This window comes from Aquarana catesbeiana, linkage group LG02, assembly GCF_042186555.1.
Source record: "Aquarana catesbeiana isolate 2022-GZ linkage group LG02, ASM4218655v1, whole genome shotgun sequence".
Classification (NCBI taxonomy): Eukaryota; Metazoa; Chordata; class Amphibia; order Anura; family Ranidae; genus Aquarana; species Aquarana catesbeiana.
Window position 1 is genome coordinate 61,657,570 of NC_133325.1, and position 15,508 is coordinate 61,673,077.

The 15,508-nt window shown below is 46.2% G+C and overlaps 1 protein-coding gene across 2 annotated transcripts in view; it reads left to right on the forward strand.

The window, feature by feature from the left end:
- LOC141126915 (cyclic nucleotide-binding domain-containing protein 2-like) overlaps positions 1–15,508 on the forward strand; it is a 553,939-nt gene that overhangs the window by 473,098 nt on the left and 65,333 nt on the right. The gene's annotated exons all lie outside the window — the stretch shown is intronic.

Here is a 15,508-nt window from a genome sequence, read left to right on the forward strand (position 1 = left end):
GTTTTTATACACATGATTACGAAGGTATCACATTAATATTACAATTGTTCATTTATGGTAACAAGGGGCGTAACATAGGCAGACTAATTCTAATCAGGACTCGAAAGAATGCAAACATGTACTGAAAACATTATTAGTGCTGTATGCACAGTGAGGGCAGTGTGCAATACATACAAAATAGAATACAATTATATACAGAACTTATAAATTTCCTTTACCTCTGCAAATACCAGTTGAGACTGTTCTATATATATTAAGCCCCTTTAATATACTGTATATTTATACAGTATACATATACTGTAAATGTATATGTGTATATATACTGTATATTAGGTGTGGTCATTAGTGTTATTGTTAATGTAGCCCACCCCCTCAGGAGCTGCAAGCATACTGGGATTCCCCACCCTGCACAACCAGGCACACGAATTTCCACAGGCACTCAGAGTCAGAGAACAGCCATGACTTTGTTTTCCTTTTTTTATTGAAGGATAATAACATGGATAGGGATTGGAGATTATGAGATGCCCACTTGACTTCAGAACAACTTCAGGGACAACTTTTCCTATATACAGTCATATATACAGTTTCTATGCACACTCCACTTCTTCCTCCAGCACTTGCAGAAAACCCAGCTGGCACACTGTACAGATCTGAAAAAGCACTCAGTCAGATTAGAGCAAAACCCCATAGACAGGAACCTGAGGCTCCATGGTTGTGTAGCAAAGTTCATTGTCCAGCTTTCATCACTCCTGTGGCTACTGATCCCTCGATGCCCCAACTGGACAACGGTGTCCACCAGTGTCACCTCCTGCATGCCAGGCAACCAGGTCAGCGCTGGGTACACCTGTGCTTCGTCTGCCCTCTTGCTCCTCTCTGCTGCCATCAGGACACACTGGGTCTCCTCCAGGGCGTGGCTTTAAGTTAATAAATGCATGCCCAATTAACATTAAGTTAATCAATGCATGCCAAATTTGGCTTGGGCATTTAGGCATCAATGAACTCTGATCAGAAAGGATTAAAAGAAAGGGCTGCTGCAAGATGAAAGAAAGACCGTTTGCCTTCATAATAACCTCCAATTGATTAAAAAACATAACAATGCTAGCCTTCTAATATATTTTTGAGTAGAATAATTCCAAATAGGAGACTTCAAGACTAAAGTAAAAGTATAAAGTTTCTGGGTCATTTCCATTCTCTAACTGTACTGAAAAAATCATTCCAGCCAGTCGGTACAATAATAGTGTCTTGTTACACTAGATAAGTAGATAGTCATCAGTGCTTTCTATGTGTAATAAAATAGATGTTAGAGAAGGAATTGGATAGCACCGCAGTTCAGAGACCTTATCGTAGTATAAAAAGCTGCTGGGCAAAGTTGATGCAGATAGGGAGGAAAAAAAAGTTCTGTTTGTGCCTCGTGTTTATATTTGGGATGTAAGCGGAAATCAATGTTTGGAAATACTCAGCCTCGACTTTCAGATGCTTATCTGGCGGTCTATTCAATTGATCTTTCACATATTAAAAGAGAGCCCTGGAATTAAAACAAGCTCCTGGGTCCAGCAAGTGTCTGCAAAGCAGAAGAACTCCATTTTTCTGTCTGTGGTTGCCTTTCATCTATACATTTTGAGGACCTAGGGGCATATTTATGAACTACACTACATTCACTGCAAGTGTATCTTCACGGTGCATGTGTTAATTACAATTATTCATCTACAGCAGTGGCCTCCAAATTACGGCCTTTTGCTTGCCTTTATCCTGCCTTTGGGGCACAATCATCTCACCCAAGGCACTACTCCCACTGACACCAACAATGAGACATCAATCCTCCCACTGACACCATCGATGGGGCACTACTCCTGCCATAGACACCAAAGATGAGGCATCATTCCTTCCACTGTCACCAATAATGGGGCATAATTCCTCCAACTGATATAAACGATGGCATGCTATTTCCCCCCACTGGCACCAACGATGGGACATTACTAAAACCTAAGATGGGGAACTATTCCTTCCGCTGACACCAAAAATGTGCAACTTGGGGCATTTTTTACTCCGATTGAGGCTGGAACATTTTCTACTCCCACTGGACCTCCTGAAGTTTGAGGGACACAAACTGACCCTTTGTTTAGAAAGTTTGATGACCCCTGGTCTACAGTGACTTTTTAATGTTAGGAAATGTATGCAAGGGAAAAAAACAGGCACATTTCCACATGCTTTATCCCTTTAACCTCTGCAAGTACAGAAAAATACCTAATGTATATGTACTGCATTTTGTGCTACCCTTAGTTTATTATTTTTTTTTTTTTTAACAAACAAAGGTGCTTTATTGTCAAAGAAGGCAAAATTACAGAATACCGATTGACACTATACACAGCTCTGCATAGTAGGTGTACATGCTTTACCACAATATGTTCTATTCAGTATGTTAGAAGGCAAGTGTGCTGGCCTGAATTTATGGGAGGAGCCCGGAGGGTATTTAAGCTGACCACTTCCCCTTCCTCTTTGTCAGTTTCAGTGCATGATACTACATGTCACTGTGCTGACTCTTCCCAGCTTACCTTGTGTTCATAAGTCTGTGCGTTCGATTACAAGTGGGTTGCGGCGTCTTCGTCGGCGGTTCTCGCTTGCTGTTGCAGGTAGGGTTCAAACCTTTTTGTTCATATGCAATGTTACCATTGGATATGTTTCCTATACCTGCAAACTTAGATTTGCAGGCTTGCTCTGCCTTGCTTGTCATCCTATCCACAAACATACGATTCGTTTGTAGATCCAAGCCTCTGAGCCATTGTCGGTTGTTCTCTGATATCACTCGATACAGGCTTCATTTTCTCATAGGATTCACTGTCTATGGGGTTGCCGTCTCATCCATTTGGAGATCAGCATGTATTATTTGCATGGGTTCTGTGTCTGATTGAGGTGGTAATTAGACCCACATGGGGCCTTGTCTGCACTTTGATTAGCCTGGGGGGGTGGGTGGTTGGTATGTGTTCGGTTTTAGAAGTAAGGTGTGGTATACAAGCTGCAACTGATTTGTATTGGATTCACTTCATACATCTTACAACCGATTTGTATCAGTGCCATCTCTTTACAACCGATTCATATTGCATACCTGCTACAATCCGATTCGAACCTAGTCGCATCGGCAGCACAACGGTTCGCATCGGATGCATCCCGCTCACTGATTCTTATTAGTCCCTGTTGTACCCCACAAATGGTTCGTTGTTTATGTAATTTTCTACTGACTGTTTTGTATTGCTTTCATGTCATACGAATCACAGTTGGATTCAAGCCTAGTCGCTTCGGCGGCACAACGGTTTGCATCGGTCTTATCCTGCACACCAATTTGTAGTGGTTCTTACCATACCCTACGATTCATTATTTATTTTTTGTCCGATTCACATCACCTCAGCAGCTACATGCATCACAGTCCACTCCGAACCTAGTCGCACAAGCGGCACAGCGGTTCACGTCACGAGTATCCCACACACCAATACGTAACAGTCCCTATAACAAATCTACGATTCGTTACGTATGCCACTTCGCAGTTCCTTCCTACATATACAATTTCTGCTATCCTTTTCTTTTTCGCTTATCAGTAGGTGACCTTTCTTGCAATCACTGCAAGCTATGCATCTCATCATAACTCCTTACAATCGCTGCAAAACATGCATATCAGCATATACCCATTTGCAATCGCTGCAACATGCATCTCAGTATAAACTCCTTGCAATCATTGCAAGATCACGCATCTCAACATTTACCCATTTGCAATCGCTGCAAAAAACATGCATCTCAGTATAATCTCCTTGCAATCATTGCAAGATCACGCATCTCAACATTTACCCATTTGCAATCGCTGCAAAAAACATGCATCTCAGTATAATCTCCTTGCAATCATTGCAAGATCACGCATCTCAACATTTACCCATTTTTGCAATTGCTGCAACATGCATCTCAGTATAAACTCCTTGCAATCGCTGCAAAAAACACGCATCTCAGCATATACCCATTTTGCAATCTCTGCAAAACATGCTTCTCAGTACAAACTCCTTGCAATCGCTGCAAATACACGCATCTCAGCATATACCCATTTTGCAATCACTGCAAGAACACGCATCTCATCATAACTCCTTGCAATCGCTGCAAGACACGCATCTCATCATAACTCCTTGCAATCGCTGCAAGACACGCATCTCATCATAACTCCTTGCAATCGCTGCAAAACACGCATCTCATCATAACTCCTTGCATTTGCTGCAAAAAACACGCATCTCGGCATATACCCATTTTGCAATCTCTGTAAAATATGCATCTCAGTACAAACTCCTTGCAATTGCTACAAATACACGCATCTTACCATTTACCCGTATACAATCACTGCAAAACATGCATCTTAGTATAAACTTCTTGCAATTGCTGCAAATACACGCATCTTAGTGTTTACCCACTTGCAATCGCTACAAAACACGCATCTCAGCATTTACCCATTTTTGCAATCACTGCAAAACACGCATCTCAGTATATACTCCTTGCAATCGCTACAAAACATGCATCTCAGCATTTAACCATTTTTGCAATCACTGCAAAACACGCATCTCAGTATATACTCCTTGCAATCGCTGCAGAAACACGCATCTCAGCATATACCCATTTGCAATCTCTTCAAAAACACGCATCTCAGCATATACCCATTTGCAATCGCTGCAAACATGCATCTCAACATATACTCCTTGCAATCCCTGCAAGCACACTCAGTGGTGCTCATACAGCCCACTTCATTTTTTAGTGGCACTTAATCGGTCACTCGTCTCCAGTGGCATTCATACGAGCCACTCATCGTTTTCGTCTATCTTTTCTCCCTCAGGTCAGTCGAGTTCAGGTTCCATCCTGTACCAGGTTGGACGTTATTTCCCAGGTAAAAAAAAAAAAAAAATATGTTTGCATCTTCACCAGGGCCAGTCGCATACAAGGGGGACACATAAAAAAAAAGAAAAGAAAAGAAAAAAAGAAAAAAAAAAAAAAAGTAAAGAAATCTTGTTGCACTCATGTCACCCCTACTGCAGGTGTTCCCGGTCGACCGAGTTTCGATCATAACCAGGACCTCGCTACTAGAGCGTCAGTCAGGGCCTAGTTCACGGGCTTTTCTATCACATCATTCTGCAGCACCCTTTCACTATACCGTTACTTCACATACATCATTGGACGTGATCTCCAGGCGTTAGTTCTGTCACATATGTCTATACATGACACTCTGTTTTCGAAGGGCGACCCTTCACCTCGCAGACAAGGTCGCTTAACAGTAGACTTGCTGGCAGTGCAAGTGTTAGCAGGCCGAGCACACGTCACCCCCTACAGACCGCAACATTCCTACGTAGGCCGTACCAGACTTCTACTTCTCACCCCAGTACGCCCTGGGGTTCTGGTCTTCAGGTTTGTGCTTGCCACAGACAGGCACCCGAGCTATCGTTATCTGGCCAGTCACCTCCTGGCCCACCTCGGTCGCCACGCACTCTTCTGAGTTTTCTAAATTTCCACTCAACATAAGTTCTGCACAACAGAACTCTGTCAGCTCCTGTCTATGCCTATCATTCCTTTTTCTGTACTTCTTCCTTTTTCCTCCTCCTCTGAGTTTTCTCTTTACCACTCCGCTCTCTATCCTTTGGCTATGACTCCTCTTAAATATGAGCATCCAGCCCCCTTTTTGTCTTCTGCAGCAAGGACTTCACACCCACCTCTCTGTTACCCCCCCAAGTGGCTCAGAGCGCAGCTGCCTGCAGTCCCTCAGGGGACGGAACATCCCCAAACTCATAGCTGAGTCGCAGGGATATTCCCTTTCCTGCTAACGGCCAGGAAGGCAAAGCTTTTCAGGCTCCTCTTCCCGCCTCCAGCTGCAGCTGGGCCCAACAGGCATCCCTACAATCCATCCACGGGGCCCAGCTGCACTCTTTGGTCTCCCCCTTAGTTGCAACAGTTCGGACGTCCAGACCAGAGTCACACCTTTGAAAGTTCGCCCATCCATGGCCCTCCCGGACCTGGTCATGGTCCCGATGACAGCTTCTCCTTCTGCAGGTACACCAGGCTCTGCACCTATCGTCCTCCCCATTCATCTTGTCCCGACCAGCATCAGGGAGGATATATTGGAGGGCAAATGACTTAGCTGACAACAAATCATTCGCCTGGGGTGATGTCTCAGTGGTTGTCAAGTCGAGAGACCCCAGCCTCAGTTGTAAGCTGTCAGCCACTGAGTTCGCCCTGGCCTTCGGGATGTTCAGAGATGTACTTTGTTCAGCCACCCTCAGCAGGAGGGAGGAGCGGGACTTATACCTTCATGCAGTGACAGATCTTGCTTACAAATATGGAGGTTTTGCCGTCTAGGACCATCGGTCATTTTCAGCCAAAGCAGCAGCGAGACTTGCCCTGTTCCAGATAAGCTCTGACTGGAGCCTCACAGTCACGGAACTCCTTTTGTCGCCACTTCGCTCACAAAGCTGACGGTTGCGCCCAATCCCTCACTTGAACCTGTCACACCAGGCCCAGTGTCACAGGGTTATCCATTATCCGGACGATTTTCTGCTTATCGAACACCTAGACATACCCCCCTGGTAGATCTAGACAAGCTAAGAGAGGTCTTCAACAATCTCAATGAACATAGTGGAAGGCCCAACACATTTCATAAGTTTCTCAGGCATCGTCCTGGATACGCACGCCATGCAGCCTAGCCTGCCTTCTGACAAATTAGCTTGTGTTAGGTTGGTCATTCAGGAGTTTACCCGGTCACAGGAATGTACTAAAAGACAGCTGCAGTCCTTGATAGGGATGCTCAATTTCGCTATGAGAACAATTCCTAAGGGGCGGTCGTTCATCTCAAGGCTCTTAGTCTTTCTTGCCCGAGTGCAGGACCCGACCAAGTCCTCAGACTAGACCCAGCAGCAATAGCAGACTTGGCTATGTGGGACGAGTTCCTCTTCAACTGGAACGACATATCAATGTTTTTCCCTCAGTATCAGCTCAGTCGCCCCAGGTAGTCACAGATGCTGCAGCCTCCACTGGCTTTGCTGCAATTTTTGGCCATCACTTGTTTGCCAGGCCCCCGGAAATCTGCCTGATTCCTGGTTTCCCTCGATCTTCGTCATTGTTCGAGCTGTACCCCATCGTGGCAGCAGCCCAAGTCTGCGGCCACACGTGGACAGATCAGACAGAGCTCTTCACCACAGACAACCAGGTTACAGCTGACATCAGATCCAAGTCGCTCCCCGTCATGTCCTTCCTGCGCAGTCTGCTGCAATTGTCACTACATCACCAAACTTAACAGTTACTGTAAGCATATCCCTGGCAAGTGCAATACCGCAGCCGATGTACTGTCCCGCTCCAATTTTGTCTCATTCTTCCAGCAGGAACCCGGAGCCGACCCATCATCCACTCCTTTCCCACCTTGGTCTCAACTAACAATGGATTGAAGCCACACCTTGCCAATGCAACCTGGCTCATCAACCACTCACTGTCTAGCAACACACTAAAGGCTTATCCCACGGCCTGGAACACCTACCGTAGGTTCCTTGCCACTTGTCCCGGAACTAGGTAGATGACGTCACTCATGTCCTAGCCTTTATATCTTATTGCCACACACAGCTGGCTCTCCCTCATACCCCTATCAGGCTGTACCTGGCCGGTATCCAAGCCACTATGTCCTTTATCTTATGGAAAACGCAACAAACCGGACCCGGAGTGGATATAAACTTCTTTCGAACCAGCAACACCTGGTGCCCAGCAACGATCTTTTGACCGTCTGCTCTTTCACCTACCCAGCCAGCCAGTCTCCAGCCCGTTACTGCCTTTTCAGGTCAACCCCCTGAGTGGAAATCAGTTTATTAAACATGTTTGGGTCCTACTGGTCAACTTAGGCCTAGACCCTGGGCGGTATTCTGGATATTCCTTTGGATCGGCGCAGCCTCAGCCACATCTCAGCACGGAGTACCAGACCATGTGACCAAGAAGCTAGGCAGGTGAAAGTCTGCCTGCTTTACCAGATATATATTCTCTCAAGATGGCCCTTTCTCCAAGCTCACTCAATGAGGTTAGAGGCAATAATGATACTTCCCTACCTGGTTATTTTTGGCCCCTTTTCTTGCCATACCTACCAGACGACCAAAAGCCACACCTCAGGCCTATTTATGTTGTGAGTCTTGTCGCGTGTTTATGTGATCCATATTTGTCTCGGTCTTAGGACCACGACCATAAGTTAGAAGGCCAGTGTGCTGGCCTGAATTTATGGGAGGAGCCCGGAGGGTATTTAAGCTGACCACTTCCCCTTCCTCTTTGTCAGTTTCAGTGCACGATACCCTCCCTCCCATTCCCCTTTTTACAGCACTTCTCAGCAAATTCTCCTCCACAATCATCCATTACTTATCTTGGGTATGGCCCCTTTTCTTGCCATACCTACCAGACGACCAAAAGCCACACCTCAGGTCTATTTATGTTGTGAGTCTTGTCGCGTGTTTATGTGATCCATATTTGTCTCGGTCTTAGGGCCACGACCATAAATATAACAATATGGCATTGTAAAAAGAAATTTCAATACCAGTAACCAAGTACTTCTGAGTTTCCTTCCACTAGATCCACCCCCACCCACCAAATACATTAGGAAACAGGATGGAGTGTATATCCCTAAGAGGCCATCCACGGAGCCCAAACTTTTTCAAATTTCCATGGACACCCACGGTTTATATACGTCATTCTGTACATGGGGATGGCTGCTTCAATCTGTGCCTCCCAGGCCGCAACCGACGGAGGGGAAGAATCGATCCACTTCATAAGGATTTCCTTTTTTGCGTAAAAAAAGAAGATAGGAGATTAGGAGTTTAAGATGATAGGGCCTTTGTTCATCATCAAACACCCCCAACAGAGCTAGCGCAGGCAAAACCGGAAGAGATACTTCCAGTCTGGAATTCATTTCTCCAAAAATCGCAGACCAAAATGTCACTATGATGGGGCACTCCCAGAACATATGAAAAAAGGTACCAATTTGCATCTTGCATTTAGGACATACGGGATCTCTGTCAGGGAATATGCGATGGAGTCTCTGCTGGGTGTAGTAAATCCTATGTATAAATTTGACCTGTATCAGTTTATCCCTAGATGCTATCACTAATTTAGGGCCGTAATCTAGACAATCGTCCCAACCCTCCTTGTCCAACGATGGGATGTTCGTCTGCCATCTTTCCCACAGCTTTTCTATTTTGGGGGAGTCCTTGCCCAACAGCGCATTATAAAGAGAGGATAGAGGTTTCAATAGATCGCCAGGGGACAAAAGTTCTTCAATGGGATCGGCTTGTAGGATTGGGGGTTGTGGGAACTGAGCCCTAGCCGCGTGTCTAAGCTGGAGATATCGAAATCTCATCCATTGTGGTAGCCCAAATTTAGCCATCAACTCCTGAAAAGAGAGCAGTTCTCCTCTAGGCATTATATGCTCCAGTGTTATAATACCGTATCTAGCCCAGACTTGAGGATCTGGAATAGTACAGAAGTGGTGTAGTGCTGGGTTTCCCCACAATGGATGAGCCGAGGATAGCTGCCCCGGCTTACGGAACCTCCGTCTAGCAGCCACCCATACCTTCCAGGTTGCCCGGGTAGGTCCGGGTACCTCAGGGTAAGCCCCCAACTAAGGGAAGTTGCGGAGGTCAGTCAGGGAGCCCAAACTGTTGGCTTCAAGACAGACCGCAGCATTAGATCTCGAGCCCTGATACCACCAGTGCACTGTTACTAACATGGCTGCCCAGAAATAGGTTTGAAAATTGGGGAGAGCTAGCCCCCCCAAATCCGCGGGCAACCACAATGTGGATCGAGCCAGCCTAGGGGTTCCCCCGGCCCAAATAAACGAACTCACTAGCCGATCAATCTCCTTAAATAATGCAATAGGAACCCAAACCGGGCAATTTCTGAATAGATAGTTGAACTTAGGTAATATCATCATTTTAAGGAGATTGATGCGTCCAAGAAGATTAAGTGGTAAGTTCCCCAATGCAGAGCATTTTGTGCGCAGTGTATGTATTACAGGGGTTAGATTTTTGGCAATGAATTCAGAGGGGTTTCTTGTGATTACTATCCCTAGATATTTAAATTCCTTTACCATTTGCAGCGGGGAGGATTGGGGTCCAGAGGTAGCGCCTTCGTCTAAAGGGAATATATCAGATTTGGTCCAGTTTATTTTAACCCCGGACAGTCCACCAAAATTATCAAATATACGCAAAGCAACTTGCAGAGAGGGCCCGTCGTCGTTCAAATATAAAAGTGCATCCTCGGCATAGAGGGAGAGGCGCTCTTCCATCATACACACCCGCAAGCCCCGGACATCCGAAGCACCCCTAACAGCAATAGCCAGGGGCTCCAGTGCCAGGGCAAACAGGCTGGGGGAAAGCGGACATCCTTGCCTCGTACCACGATATAAATTGAAGGGGTCCGAGATCCAATTATTAGTACGTACGTGGGCTCTGGAAGTATGGTATAGTAATTGTACACCATGGATAAATTTGGGTCCAAATCCGAATCCGAAGGTTTCCCACAAAAAGTTCCATTCAACCGAGTCAAACGCCTTTTCGGCGTCAAGAGAGGCAATAACTCTGGATATCGGATTGTCATGCGAGACAGTTAGATTGAGGAACAGGCGTTGAATATTGATATCAGTTCCCTTACCCGGCATAAAACCCGTCTGATCAATGCCAATCAGATCTTCAATAACATGAGATAGACGGATAACCAAGACCTTAGCAAAAATCTTGGCATCCACATTAATTAAAGATATGGGCCTATAGGATGCACATTCAAGTGAATCCTTACCGGGTTTAGGAACCAGTACAATAATTGCCTCGTTCATGGTATCAGGCAGAGTCTCCAATGTCGCAAATTTAGAGAGTAGTGAGGTCAATTTGGGAGCCAGGAGCTCAGAGAAATTGGAATAAAATTCAGATGTTAACCCATCTGCCCCAGGGGCCTTCCCTCCCCGGAGATGCCCCATGGCTACCTGTATCTCCTCAAGCGTAATATCTGCCTCTAAGCCCTCTCTTGCCTCGTCAGACAAAACGGGAATGGATAGGGAATCAAGGAAGGAGGATATGGAGGAGTCGGAAACAGCTGCTCTAGAGGAGTAAACCTCCCAAAAATAGTCACGAAATCGATCGTTAATTCTACTGGGAGTTGTAAGAATTTGATCCGACCCATCTTTAATGGAACCTATAGGGGTTGAGGGTATGCTTCCCTTAGCCAGCCATGCCAGTAACTTCCCATTCTTCCCCCCATGCTCAAACACCCTCTGTGCTGAATAGAGTAATGCTTTGTCTGTTTGAGTCATCCTTTCAGTGGATAGAGCTCGTAGAGCTCGCTTCCATGCCCTATATCGCTCATCATCAGGAGCAGAGACCTATTCCGACTCCAACCTAGTCGCCTGCTCCTCAAGCTGTTCAAGGGAGTGAGTGGATTCCCATTTCAATCTATTGATATTGACCCCGTATTCCCCCCCCGCATCCAAGCTTTAAAAGAATCCCAGAGAACAGGCGGGGAAACTGAACCTGCGTTGTCCGTCCAAAAATTGCAGATGGAGGCCGTGAGAGGTTCCTGTAATCTCTCATCATTGGCCCAAAAGCTGGACAAGCGCCACAGGCGAGTTCCTGGAGGCACAGTCAGCGCTAGTGTCAGACATAATGGGGCATGATCCGAGATTCCTCTGGGAAGCACAGATAGGTCCTGAACAAATTGTAGTGCAGGGCCAGAAGCATAAGCCAGGTCAATTCTCGATAGAGTTTTATGTGTAGCTGAGTGGCAGGTGAATACTTTGGACTGCAGGTAAATGTGCCTCCAGATGTCAGTGAGGGCGAACGTGTCCGCCCACTGCCTGAGATCCAGAGTGTCACGTGCCGAGCCATGCAGCCGATCCAAATCTACCGAGGGGTCCATATTGAAATCTCCCATGAGATAAACCAAAGCGGTGTCAAGTTGCACCACGGTTTGCATAATCTCATGAAGGATTCTGCCAGTAGCTGGTGGTGGAACATAGACACCAACTAAAACCACATTTTTATCGTAGACATTAGCATGTACAATAACAAATCTCCCTTCCTTGTCAGTTCTGACTTCTAGAAGTCTAAACGGCAAAGTCTTGTGGACCAGGATGCTGACCCCACGGCATGCGTGGAGAAAGTGGAGTGGTAGTTTGGGCCAACCCAGGCTTTTCTAAGGCAAGGTGTTCTGCTGCTCTGCATATGTGTTTCCTGAAGAATACAGATCTGCGGCCTGTGTTTATGCAGGAAACGAAACACTAGGGAATGCTTCACAGCGGTATTAAGTCCTCGCACGTTCCATGATATTACTCTAAACTCAGCCATTGGATACGGGGTAAATTAGAAATATGAATATGGGCCAATCCGTGAGGGCAGCATCCAAGTCCAGCAACACATTCATTACCATGCATAGCACTATGTCATGAGATCTCAATAGTAAAATAGACAATTTTAAGCACCTGAAAAGAAAAAAAACGATGAACAAAAACAACCCTTCAACCATTCCCCCCCCCCTCCCCGCATCCCCCACCCCAACACAGGAATGCTTTGTTCCCCAAACATCAAAAACCCCACGGTCAGGGAGCGTGGACCAGTGGGTGCAGACACTTAGTGGATAACACGTCTACATAGAGCGATGAGAAGCTCCGCCGCCACTAAAAAATAGGAGATGGAGCTCCAGCAAAAGAAAAAATATGGATTGTCAGACTGTTCCATTTCTTGTCAGTGTGTACTTCCTTCTTATTATGCGGAGCACTGGATTTGGTACAGTGCCTTCAGGATGAACAAGGCTCCCAAACAACATGTCCGGAAGGAAAGCAATCATCTAGGCAGTAGTGTACAACTTCCAAACGTAAAAGATGGAATGATTAAGCTTGCAGTAACTTACTTGAGCACTAGAGTTCGCCAGTGCCCAGTCCAGGGAGTCAGTCCATCAAGGTGTAATGTAGAACCAAATCACAGGATGGATGAATAAACCACTGAATAAGCCATAAAATGGCAGGCTTAGAGGCATAATTCACCTGGCACAGCCAGAGCACAGTACTTAAAGTTCTTGCAGGCAGGCTTTGCAAAAGGCACAACAGGTGCAACATTAGTCCACCTAGCATTGAGAGGCATGTTACTACAGAGCATTGAATAGTCATGCAACAAATCCCTCCAGCAGCATTCAGCGATTAGGAGGCAATGACTCCAGCCAAGCAGTGGCATCCCTGGGGGACGTAAAGAACTTGGTAGTCTCCCCATCCTGAACCCGGAGCGTTGCAGGAAATAGTATACTATATCGAATGCCTTTAAGACGCATGGCTGCCTTCACCTGGTCAAAAGAGCGTCTAAGCTTTTGTGTCTCAACAGAAAAGTCAGGGAAGATAAGCAGTCTGCTGTTCTGGTGCTTCAATTCTCCTTTTACCCTGGCAGCCCTGAGCACTTCATCCCTGTCACGGAAATTAAGAAACTTTAAAATAAAAGTGCGTGGTGGTGCTCCAGGAGAGCCCGGTTTAGGAGGTATGCGATGGGCCCGCTCAACGGCGTAGAATGGTGAAAATTGGGCCTCAGGGAGAAGGTTCCGGAGCAGCTCTTCAATAAATTCAGTCGGCCCTCTAACCCCTCTGCTAGGCCTACAATACGGAGATTGTTCCTCCTGTTGCGGTTTTCCGCATCCTCGGATTTATATTCCAGGGCTCTGATTTTAGTATGGAGGGCGCGCAGATCAGCCCCATGATTCTCCACAGTATCTTCCACATACCCCAGGCGCTGCTCAGCATCAGACAGTCTGGAGCGGATTTTGTCCATATCAAGTCTTATTAGCCCCACATCTATCTGCACCGCGTCCACCTTAGTAGTTAGGGTGGTGAGAGAGGCCTGACAATTACCTATGGCAGCCAGCACCTCAGCCAGGCCTGGCTGTGTGGAGGAGGATTGCTCTGGCTGCAGTGTTTGAGTGGCCATGTTGATTAGAGCGCGCCGCTCGGTTCCCACGCGGTCTGTACAGGCCGCCGCTGTTTCCTCAGTCACAGGGGGGAATTTGAGTTTCTTACCCCTTCCTTTTGATGTGCGGGACGAGCGGCGGTACATGTATAGGGTTCTGCCGGCGTTTGGTGCCTCTCAGCCGCCCTTTAGAGGAAGACAGTCCCAGATTGCAGTGGAGCTCTCACAGACACGTCCGCTCACAGCACCATCTTGGCCACGCCCGCACCCTTAGCTTATTATAAATACAACTATAACCACATGGGAAAAAAAAGCCCACTCAAAAAAGTTTTTGCATTTTTGCAGTGCGGAAAATGTAGCTTGCTGTAGTGTTTTTCACTGCATTGCACTGTTATGCTCTGTACACATGATCGCACATTCTGACAACAAAATCCATCTGATTTTTTCCGACGGATGTTGGCTCAAACTTGTCTTGCATACACACGGCCGCACAAAGTTGGTCGGAAATTCCGAATGTCAAGAACCCGGTGACGTACAACGAGCCGAGAAAAATTAATTTCAGTAGCCAGTGCTGCTCTTCTGCTTGTGTGGCACGTTGTGTGTCAGAATTGTCTACACACGATCGGAATTTACGAGAACGGATTTTGTTGTCGAAAAATTTTAGATCCTGCTCTCAAACTTCGTGTGTCGGAAATTCCGATGGAAAAAGTCTGATGGAGCCTACACAAGGTCGGAATTTCCGACAACAAGCTCCGATCGCACATTTTCCGTCGGAAAGTCCGACCGTGTGTACGCAGCATAATAGTGTGAATTATGCCCATAGGATAACTTAAAATTTTGACTGTCTATACAAAGTGTATACTGTCAAAAATGCATCCAAATGCTTCTGGTATGAATGGACCCTTAAAAAAAAAAAGCTAATTTTTCCACACACTTTACATAGTTTGTTCAGCCCAAACTAACTATGTCCCTCACTAACATGTAAGGCCACCGGATGTGAGGTATAAACTGTATGTAGCTGCAGCTACATACAGCATATCGCACTGTGTTCTGTGTGCAAGCCGAGACTTTCTGTCTCATACCCGGAACACAGAAGAGCCTACCGCAGCGGCGCTCAGCCGCTGAGAGCAAGCAATGTATTCTATCAATGAATACAAAGCTTCCTCTGATTGGCTAAGTCAGAGAGGTGGGCTGATGATGTCACAACCTCTGACTCAGCCAATCAGAGGAAGCTTTGCATTCATTGATAGAATACATTGCTTGCTCTGTGCAGCTGAGCGCTGCTGCTGTAGACTATTCTGTGTTCCAGGTATGAGACAAGAAGTCTCGGCTTACACCCAGAACACAGTGCTGTATGCAGCCACAGCTACATACAGTTTATACCTCACATCCAGCGTTAGTGAGGTTTCGTCGGACAATTCAATTGTGTGTGGGCTCCAGCGGACTTTGTTTGCTCAAAAGTTTATGATGAATAGGTATCAGGTGCCTTGAGTAACAATTAAATGTCCATCAAAAACAAATTAAATGTCCATCAGTGGACT